Here is a 10,957-nt window from a genome sequence, read left to right as displayed (position 1 = left end):
GGAAATGCTAGTTTTGTGGTGTGCAGGAAGAGATTGGCCTTGGCCAAGGAGAGATCTGCCCTTTGCCCTCAGCTTCTGGGAAGTTACCTTGGGGCCCTTGAAAGGTCCTGTCTGATAAGAGAGCCTTTGTTTCCCTGGGGATCTTGGGCCAGCCAGATAGTCTTTGAAAACAATAAGTTTTAGGGTTGGAGCCTTGGGCCACACATCCGAGCTTGACCTCTGGAGGGGCTGCAGACAGAGGTCAGCCCTTTGGCCAGGCATTTCTATTTACATGGTGAAACCCAGTGAAAACTCCGGACCCTAAGGCTCAGGTCGGTGTCCCTGGCTGGCAGTACTCCACCTGTGTTGTCACACATTGTTGCTGGGAGAATGAAGGGCTGTCCACATGGCCCTCCTGGAAGGACACCTGGAAGCTCACACCTGGCCTCTCCTGGGCCCGGCCCCACCAGCCTCTTACCGCTGCTGACTTTAATCTGTGTCCTCTCACTGCAAAACAAAACAAAACAAAACACCCCACATAATCATGAGTATAACAGATTTATTTTCTAAGTTCTATGAGTCTTTCTAGTGAATTATCAACCAGAAGTTGGTCTTGGGGATTCCTGAACTTTGCACATGGCAAAAGGGACTTTGCAGGAATAATCAAAGTTAGAAATCTTAACGCAGGGAGATTAGGTTGGATTATTGGTAGGGGGCCTGGGGATCTAATCACATGAGCCCTTTGTAGTAGAGAACTTTTTTCCAGCTGACATCAGAAGAGGAAGCAGAGAGATTTCATGGATGACAGGGACTCAACCTGCCATGGTGGGGCGCGGGGGGCAGGGGGGTCATGAGAGAAGGAGTGTCAGTCAGCGTCCTCTAGGAGCCAAGACTGGCCCCAGCTGACAGCCAGCCTGGAAGGGGGATCCTTAGTTCTACAACTTCACAGAATTGAACTTGGCAATTACCTGAATGACCTTGGCCGTCACCCGAATGACCTTGGAAATGGTTCTTCCCAGAACTCCCTGATCAGAGGCCACCCTGGCTGACGCCTTGGTTTTGCCCTTGTAAGACCTGGAGCAGAGAGAAACCGGTAGAGCCTGGACATCTGACCTGTGACCTGATAAATTTCTGTTGTTTTAAGCTGCTAAATTTGGGGCAATTTGCTACAGTAGAAAGAGGAAATTAATACACTCACCCAACATGGACTCTTCCCGTTCCGTTTGTTTTCTGGACCAAATTGCAGGACCTCTGGCCCTCCTGCAGTAGTCTTCCATCTGTAGTGTCTCCAGGGTCTGTCTCGTTCTGCCCTGGGAACCAGGGCGAGGCCTGGAGCCAAAGCTCAGAGGTCCTTTTGAAGTTGTCTGGATAAAATAGGGTCTTTGAAGCCTGGAGGGAGAGGGAGGGAGGCAGGGAAGATGTGCTTGGCCCAACAAAAGCTATTTTAGATTCCAACACAAAGATTCCAAATCTAGAAACCTTCTCCAGCACACAGACTGCATGGAAAATTAAAATTGCTTAAATATAATTATCTGGCTTTATGCTGAGTTAAAGAAGCCTGACACAAAAGAGTTCATTCTGTGTGATTTCATTTCTGTGAGGTTCTAGAAGAGGCACAACTGATCTTTGGTGGTAGAAATCAGAACAGTGGTGGCCTTGGGGGTGGCGGTGGTTGGAGGAGGGGTGGGGATTGATTGGCACAGGGCACGAGGGAACTTTCTGGAAGAGAGAGATGTTCGGTATTTTGGTAAGACTGTGGGATATGTATTTGTTAAAAGTGATCCAGTTGTATACTTAAGATACATACATCTCAATGTATGTAAATTCTCCTTGGATTAGAAATTAGGAAAAAAAAATTAAAAGGATCGCTTAAGAAAAAAATTGAGTCTTGTGAACGAGCTTACGTCATTTAGAGGAGAGGTGTTGACGGCCTCACAGATAAAGGAAACACATCTCTCTGCAGCATCCAAATAACACACTTCAACCGGCAGGACTGGCTCTGGGGTCCAAGGGCGATTGACAGATGGTCTGTTCCTGCGGCTCCGTCCCGGTGGGTCCTGACTGGATGGGAAGTTCATCAATGTGTCATGGGCAGAGAGAGGATGGGAAATTCTGCTGTGTGGTTTAGGGCTGCCCAAAGCAGGGGCTGGAGCACAGGAGGTTCTGAAGTGCCTGTGGGGGGGCGGTTGGGGAGCCACCCCCACCCCATCCCAGCTGCCATTGGTGTGCAGGAGAGACTGGGAGGGTGTTTGGTGTTCAGAGGAGTCTGCTGGTGTTAAGGAAGCACTTCCTCCAGCACTGGGGTTTTTATAGTGGTAGGTGATCCCTGCTGACCTTTAAGGTTGGGTTTGAGCTGGCTGTGCCTGCTTACCTGCAGGGGGGTAGGAGTAGTGTCCTTGGGAGGGGCGGGTGGGGGTTGAGAGCTCAGGTGGCCCTGCCTGCAGCTCCTTGGAGCACCAGTTCTAACTGCATGAAGGGGAAGGGGTATACCCGACCTCCTTGCCAGGCCCTGGGAGGGTCTTGACAGGGTTGGTGTGTGGATGCCAGGATGATCTGGGTCAAGGCAGGCAGCGGGGTGTGTGCCTAAGGGAAGCCCAGCTCCCAGGGCAGACCTGGGCAAACAGGACCATTCCTGTCATCAGTCCTAAGGTGGGGATGGAAGGATGTAACACAGGATGGGGATGCAAAGTGGAGGGGTGCGGAAAACAGGCCAGAAGGAGGTGGGGAGGCGGAGTCTGGACCTGAGGCCACAGAGCCTTTCAGAGGGGCCAGCAGCAACTGCAGGTGCGTGGGGCCTGGGAAGGGGGCTTGAAGCTTTCCAAATGCATCTCCCACTGAGAGCAACTGGTTTCACCATAGACTCGAGGAAACCCAGGGCTGGCATTCCGCTTTCCTTTTTTAACCTCGAGATCGAGGGGTGCATTGGTAAGTTTTAATTACTGACTCTCTGGACTAAAGTAAAAAAAAAAAGAAAAAAGCCATGATTTATAGTATTTACCAATTTCTGTGCTGTAACTACCTCCACTGCGATGGATTTCAGCCTATCAGCATGAATAATCAGAGTTACCACCCTACGGATACAATAGTATCCTCAGGAGCGCAGAGAGCCCTAAAATGTAGTAATTAAGGTGATGAGCTTGAGTTTTCCTGACCTTTTTATAGAATCCACGTCACTGTAAGTTTGCACAATTTATTTATTTTAAAAATAATGGTTGTGTTCAACAATTGCTTTGCCAAAGTCCTGAAAATTTCACAAGCTCGTGAGCAAGTATGAGTTGGCTCTGGAACCGCACCGTTAGACCAAATCCGAGAAAAAAGCCAGAGCAGCTCCAAGCTGGGAGCCTGGGCAGTAGCCAAGCCATTGAGAAGTTTGATCTGAAAAACGGGTTTTTTTGTTCTTTGTTTTTTTGTTTTTTTTTTTGTAGCAACGCTCTCTGCTGAGATCACACAGGCCCTGGGAGTGGCAGGAATGGGATAGGCCCTGAGCAGGCATCGGTCCAGGAAAGGGGCACTTACCCCCACCCCCACCCCCCATGGTGCCCTGCCACTCATTCTTTTTTTTTTTTTTTAATTTTTTTATTTATTTATGATAGTCACACAGAGAGAGAGAGAGAGAGGCAGAGACACAGGCAGAGGGAGAAGCAGGCTCCATGCACCGGGACCCCACATGGGATTCGATCCCGGGTCTCCAGGATCACGCCCTGGGCCAAAGGCAGGTGCCAAACCGCTGTGCCACCCAGGGATCCCCCTGCCACTCATTCTTTGTGGATGATTTAACACCTCATGTCTTTGTGCCCTGACTTAGAGTTTCAGTTCAGCTCCACGCCCTCTAGGTGGGTCTCAGCGTCCAAACGTTAGCTGGAGGTTTTAAGCTCCTGGGATGTCCGGATAGCGAGTCTCGGCCTCAGCTGGACATTGAGATCACCTGGGGGGCTTCTAAAAAAATTCTGGGGATCCCTGGGTGGCTCAGCGGTTTGACACCTGCCTTCGGCTCAGGGCGTGATCCTGGGGTCCCTGGATTGAGTCCCACATCGGACTCCCTGCATGGAGCCTGCTTCTCCCTCTGCCTGTGTCTCTGCCTCTCTCTCTGTGTGTCTCTCATGAATAAATAAAATCTTAAAAAAAAATTCTGAGGCCTGGGTTATACACCACTCCTGCATTCAAAATTATTGGCTCTCAGGTGCATCCAACAGTGGGTGATTTTTTAAAAACTCACTGGGTGGTTCTTTTTTTTTTCCCCACTGGGTGGTTCTAATGTGCAGCAGAGCTTGAGATGTGATTTACGTTAGTCAATTCACTCAAACGTTCATTCATCCAACGCTGATCTCCTGTATGCCAAGTCCCCGATATGACCTAGGCCATTGGGGAAATAGATGAAGAAGCCATCGTCCCAGCCCTGAGGAATTCATAGGAAAAGTCCTGTGGGGAAAACAGGTCACCGAGTAGAACAGTCCTGGTGTCTGCTCCCCAACACTCATGTGTCTGTAGTAGATTTGCAAAAATTGGCCACAAAGTTCCTTCCATGCATGCATGAGTGTCCCTTTGCAATGTGACCTTGCCGACCCTTTCATCCAGAGATGAGTCTACTGTATATCGCCTTCAGTCGATCTAGCCTTGTGATTTGCTTTGACCAACAGAATGTTCCAGAAGCAGCATGTGATGGAGTTTAAGCAAACCACATAGTTCGCGGGAGCTGTCTTCCACATGACTGCCCTCAATTCGGACCCCAGCCACAAGTTCAGGGGGTGGCTATGACTTTGGGGGTCCCCACAAGCAAACTCCAGTTGGACACCTCACTTAGAATGACTCACAGAGCTCAAGCAGATGTTATGCCTGGGGTTATAGTTTTATAATAGCAAAAGGTTACAAAGTAGAACCAGCCAAGGGACAAAGTGAATGGCAGGTAGGAGTCCAAACCTGCAGCTTCTGGTCAACCTCCCCATGGAGTTCTGGATGGTGTAGGCTCCTCCTGGCTACAGCACACAAGAGTATTGCCAACGAGGGAAGCTTGCTGAGCCTTGGTGTCCAGAGTCCCACTGGAGCTTGACCTCACCCCATCACATGCTGACCTACAGTTACCGGCTCCTCTGGGGCTTGCAAGGGATACGGCATGTCCCAAAGCCCATCATGAATCACATTGTTGGGATTCCCAGGGGTCAAAGCCCTATCAGGCAAGATACTGCAGAGGCCTAGAGATCACCTCCCAGGAGCCGAGGGCAGAGGCCAGACCTCCCTCCAGGTGAGGTTATTCTGAGCCTAGACCTCAAGAGGCTTTGTAATTTCCACATGTGCCCTCTTGGAATGTTCCTGCCACCAGGCTGGGCTCCCTGAGGGGGAGAGGCCACATGGAGGGAGATGCCACCTGACAGCCAGCACCAGCTGCCAGACCGGAGGAACGAGGCCATCAGACTGCCCGGGCTCTGTAGAGCCACCAGATGACCGCAGCCACGAAAGTGATCCTAAGCTAGGTTGCCAAAGAAAGTATAGGATGCCTGGGTCAATTTTAATTTTATGTTAACAATGAATAATTTTTGAGCATAAATAATTGCCCAAGACATACTTATACGGACAAAAATTATCTGTTGTTTCTTGGCAATTAAAATTTAACACGCCATCATGCATTTTTATTTGCTAAATCTGGCCATCCTATCAGAGGTGAGACCGTAGAGGACCCAGCCAGTGCAGCCCAGCCTGAACTCTTAACCTATGGAGTCACGAGCAAATAAAATGGTTATTGTTTAGGATGCTAACTTTTGGGGGTGGTTTGTTCTACAGAAATAGATAATGATGCACCAACCCAAATGGTTGGCCTCAACCAAGGATTCTCAAACTTTACCATGACATTAGAATCTCCTGGGAAGCCTATTAAAATGCCATTTGAAAAAACTGATAGCATTTCAGGTCTCACCTAGATAAAAAAATAATAATAATAAGATTTTATTTGTTTATCTGACAAGGAGAGAGCGAGCGAGCACAAAAGGGCGAGCAGCAGGCAGAGGCGGAGGCAGAGGGAGAAACAGACTCCTGATGGATCAGGGAGCCGGATGCGGGGCTCGATCCGAGGACCCTGGGATCACGGCCTGAGCTGAAGGCAGATGCTTAACCAACTGAGCCACCCAGGCGCTCTAAAATGTCTTTTTTTTACATTTTTATATATTTATGATAGTTACACAGAGAGAGAGAGAGGCAGAGACACAGGCAGAGGGAGAAGCAGGCTCCATGCACCGGGAGCCCGACGTGGGATTCGATCCCGGGTCTCCAGGATCCCGCCCTGGGCCAAAGGCAGGCGCTAAACCGCTGCGCCACCCAGGGATCCCTAAAACGTCTTTTTTTATATAGAATCATATGCTCCTCATTTTATACAATCTTAGGAATTCGTGTTGAGGGAATTTTTATTTCCCTAGGAAATTAGAAGTTCATCTCGTGTTGAACAGTGGTTTAAACCACGGTAATTATACTAATTACAGCTAATAAAATTTAGCTTAAAACATGCAGGCTGCTGAGGCTCACCCCCACAGCTTCTGATTCAGGGGTTCCAGGATGGGGTCCAAGAATCTGCGTTTCTAACCAGTGCTCCCTCAGCACTGAGGCTGATGGTCCGGGTACCACACTGGGACCACCGACCGCTGGTCAGTTTGATGCAGGATCACACTGGCTCAGGGACGAGCATGTGAGCATGTGACTCCACCCTGACCAGTGAGCACCGAGCAAGTCTGCGGAAGCGCTTCTAAGAAGGGTTTTCATGACTCTTTTCTTCCTTTGGATGCTGTTGTCTGGATTTGATGCCCGGAGCGACCTCAGCCACCCAGTAGCCCTGGGGGGAGCCAGCCTGGCTCCAGGGCTAGCACCCTGGGGGGCGGGGGGGGGGCAGAGCCCAGAGAGGAGGCCGAGACCTTGTGACACTGGTTGATCAGCTGACACCAGCCTGCTCCCTGCCCTTCCCCCACTGCTCTCCTCTGGAGATAGCAAGGTCCCTCATTAATAAAGCCAACCGGATTCAGGGCCTCTGTTCCTGCAGCTAAAAGCACCCAGGCCGACCCGCCTGTGAGCAGTTGCCCAGCGTGGAGAAGGACGATCCCCCTACCCAGTGCCTAGCACAGCTCGCTTGGGCACTTGGTCAGGATGTCACCACCCCCCCACCCCCCCACCCCCCCACCCCCCGCACAGAGCTGGAGATGATGTGGGATTGGATGTTGGCATGTGGGGGGCGGGGGAAGAATGCTAATCTTTCTCCTTGTGCCCAAGTTTCAAGGTCAGAAGGGGCAAGGGCCCATTTGACAGCCCGTGTTAGGAGTGCTGGGTGCACCTGCAGTGTGCAGCAATCGGAGCAACCAAAGGTTTAATTCTGTTCAATAATGGATGCCCCGGGCCTGGCAAGACATTTGAGGAGAGGGGTGGATGCCCAGGGCGGGGGTGGGGAGCCCTCCACGCTCTTCTAAGCTCCCACGGAGTAGGTTGGGGGAAGTGGGGCTGCCTCCTAACGAATTTCATGTGGGGAGACTGCTTTACAGTCTTGGAGGAAAATTAAAAAGGATTTGCACTCCCGGGTCTGGCTTAAGGAGACAAACAAACCCTGGGTTATTGGATTAGCATCGCTGGGGCCGCGGCCCATCCAACTTCGCTTTGGGCGCTCGCGAGCAGGACAGTAGAGTCTCAAAAGCGCCTGGCCACTGTCCAAACCCTGCCTCGGGGCTGCTGGGCTTTTTGTTTCCTTTGGACATGCTCTAAAAATAAAAAGCAAGGTCCAAAGTCCTCTGCAAAGGCCATTCAGATGCCACATCCTTGCTGAAGTCCTTTCTCTGACAAATGCAGGTCTGGGAACAAAGGGAACAAAGCGGGGGGGGGGGAGGGGGGGCAAGGGAGGGGATAGGATGAGGGAGCTGGTTGCCGGGCTGGTGCAAGGTCACAGCCTCTGCTGCGGGGCTCTGGGAAAGAGGTGACGAAACAGGAAGAAGTAATTTGACCAGAAAGGGGTAATTTGTGTGAAAGCCAAGCTTGAAGTCATTACTCATTAGTCAATCAGGAGTCATGACTGTGGCTCTGTTTTTTGGTTTAAAAATTGAAATGGGGGCACCTGGGTGGCTCAGCGGTTGAGCGTCTGCCTTCGGCTCAGGGCGTGATCCCGGGGTCCTGGGATCGAGTCCTGCATCGGGCTCCCCGCAGGGAGTCTGCTTCTCCCTCTGCCTATGTCTCTCTCTCTGTCTGTGTGTCTCATGAATAAATAAATAAAATCTTAAAAAAATAAATAAAAATTGAGATAAAACTCGCACGATATCAAATAACCAACTTAGAAGTGAACAGTTCAGTGGCATCTAGTACATCCACAGTTTTGTGTGATCACCACCTCTAACTGGCCCCAAGACATTGCAGTCACCCCAAAAGAATGCTCCAGACCCATTAAGCAGTCACCCCCTCCCACCTTCCTCATTCCCACAACCCACCAGTCTTCTGTGTGTGTGGATTTACCTATTCTGGATATTTCATATAAAGGGGATCGTACACTGTGTGACCTTTAGCATCTGGCTGCTTTCACTTGGAATCATGCTTCCAAGGTTCATCTGTATGTTATGTATCAGTAGCTCCCTCCTTTTTACACCTGAATGCTATTCCATTGTATGGATATACCACATTTTGGATTTTTTGTTTGTTTGTTTTGGATATACCACATTTGGATGATCCATTCACCTGTTGATGGACATTTAGGTTGTTTCCACCTTTTGGCTCTTATGAATAATGCTGCTTGAATATTCACATACATGCATTTGTTTGAAAACCTATTTTCAATTCTTTGGGACATGATTCATTTATTTTAGGACTCATTCCTAGGAACTTCTCATAGAGTACGTCTAAGCGTACGGGCACACACGCACACACACGTGCCTGCACATGCATGTCAAACCCTCCCCCCGCCCCCCATCTGAGATACCAGAGTCTTACTGCTCCTTCAGCCCCAAGCTGGTATACAGGCAGTTTAGGGACCAGAATGAAATGAACCTGATGCATCGGTATCATGTAGGCTCCACACTTAGTAAAAACAGAATTTCCTCCCTGAGAATGGCCAAATAAGTGATAGTACATCCAGAATATGGAATACAATGCAGCCATTAAGACAATTTTCCAAGACTGATGCCGCTGGGTCATGAGATTATATTCAGTAGAACAGGCACCAAGCCAGAGTCTAATATGCCATGTGATCATTATTTGGTTCAAAAAAATCCCCGTGCACAGATGAAGAGCTGCAAGAAAAACCATGATGGGACTGTGGGCTTTATTTCCCTTCCTTGTAATTTTGTATTTTACAAATTTTCTGCCTTGAAGACGTTAGGAGGATTAAATGAGTTAATGCATCTAAAAGATTTAGAATAAGGCTTGCTGCAGAGTAACTGCAATAGAACTCTTTGCTCTCGTTATAATGATTTCTGCTTAGAAACAGACCATTTTTAAAGGAAAAATACCTCTCTCTGCCCTTCCCGAGGACTGGAATGTGCACTTTGGAGAGGGCAGGGAGGGGCTGGGGGACTCCGGGGGGCGGGCAGGGGCTGGACCCATGGATGTGGGAAGAAAGTCAGCGCTTCCTGTCCCTGGTAATTGTCCCAGGGGGAAGTGAGGACCTCCCCTCCCTCCACGTCACCTCTAAGATCCCCTATCCATTCTAGAAGTTCTGCACAGATGGCTTCAGAGTGCTCTCAGCAGAGTGCTGCTATGAAAGGTCTATTGTTGCATGGCGGGCTGGAGTCCAAGGTGACACCTGAGGGTGGCTCTCGTCCCAGGGGAGGTATCCTTTCCAGGTGTCCATGTGGCTCTGCCCCCTGAGAAGCGCCCACGTACAGGTTTCATTCTCTAAAACCTAGGACTCTGGGAGGTGGAGGGGGGCCAGCAGGGGACAGGAGGGGGGGTGCTGTACCCCTTACCTCCCCACCCGCGATGGGGGGTTAGGAAGGTGCTGGGACCCCCCCCCCCCCCCGGGGCCCAGCCTCTGTGCCTACACGGCTTTGCCACCAGGGGGCGCCCCGGCGCCGGGCTGGGCCTCCCGCTCGCGGAGCCGGAGAATCCGGGGGAGGCGAGGGGGCTGCTTGGGGCGCAGCAGGTGGGTCCTAACCCGGGGGTGCGCGCGGGGCGGGGCGGGCTGAGGGAGGGGCCGAGGACTGGGTGCGCAGTAGTGGGTCTGCCCCGAGAGGCTGGGAGGCCAGGGGTCCCCTGCCCCGCGGGGTTCGGAGCCGGCCCCCCGCACCCGTGGGCTGCAGCCGGGGGCTCCCCGAGGGCGGCCGCGTCGGGGCGGAACGGAGGGGCCTGGACGTCGGTCAGTTAGACCTGGCGGCTGGACACAGCAGCAGCAGCCCAGGGGCGCGGGAACGTGCAAGAGAGGGTGCGCGAGTGCAGCCGCGTGCATGTGGCTTGCGCATCGCGTGTCCTGACCACCTGCCGGGCAGCTGGCTGGTGCCGCTCGATGGACGGGGCCGCCCCCGCCTGGGAAGCGACCGATCTCCTCCCTGCCGTTAGCGACCTGGGGGCCGCCCGAGCCGTTCAACACACGCGCACACACGCACACACGGGCACACACAGCACACGGGGACATGGTCACGTGCACACTCACAGATGCACACACATGCACACACATGCATGCACAGCACGCAGGGACATGGGTACGTGCACACCCACAGTACACACACAGATGCACACACATGCATGCACAGACAGGCAGGGACATGGGTACGCACACATCCACAGTACACACACAGACATACACACAGACATGTGCACACATGGGCACACACAGACACGCGGGGACATGGGTACACGCATGCCCACAGGACACACCAGACACACACACACAGGTGCGCAGGTCCACACACACATATCTGCCAGTCGCAGGTCATGTGACAAGACATTCCAGAATGAACAAAAAGGCCCAGAGGCTGCAGGCTCCAGGTTACTTGTAATCAGCCCCATGGAGTCGAGTCGTGACTGAAGCGGAAAC

The 10,957-nt window shown here is 51.7% G+C and overlaps 1 long non-coding RNA gene across 1 annotated transcript; it reads right to left on the bottom strand.

Moving 5' to 3' along the window:
• Positions 1 to 291: 291 nt before the first annotated feature.
• On the bottom strand, positions 292 to 1,305 carry LOC129503923 (uncharacterized). The gene is made up of 3 exons (XR_008663258.1): positions 1,178 to 1,305; positions 948 to 1,053; positions 292 to 486 (listed from the first exon to the last, which is right to left on the bottom strand). It is a non-coding gene; the product is annotated as an uncharacterized LOC129503923 (long non-coding RNA).
• Positions 1,306 to 10,957: the final 9,652 nt, after the last annotated feature.

This window comes from Nyctereutes procyonoides, unplaced genomic scaffold (assembly GCF_905146905.1).
Source record: "Nyctereutes procyonoides isolate TBG_1078 unplaced genomic scaffold, NYPRO_anot_genome, whole genome shotgun sequence".
Taxonomy (NCBI): Eukaryota; Metazoa; Chordata; class Mammalia; order Carnivora; family Canidae; genus Nyctereutes; species Nyctereutes procyonoides.
This window is presented reverse-complemented; position numbering and strand designations above follow the sequence as displayed.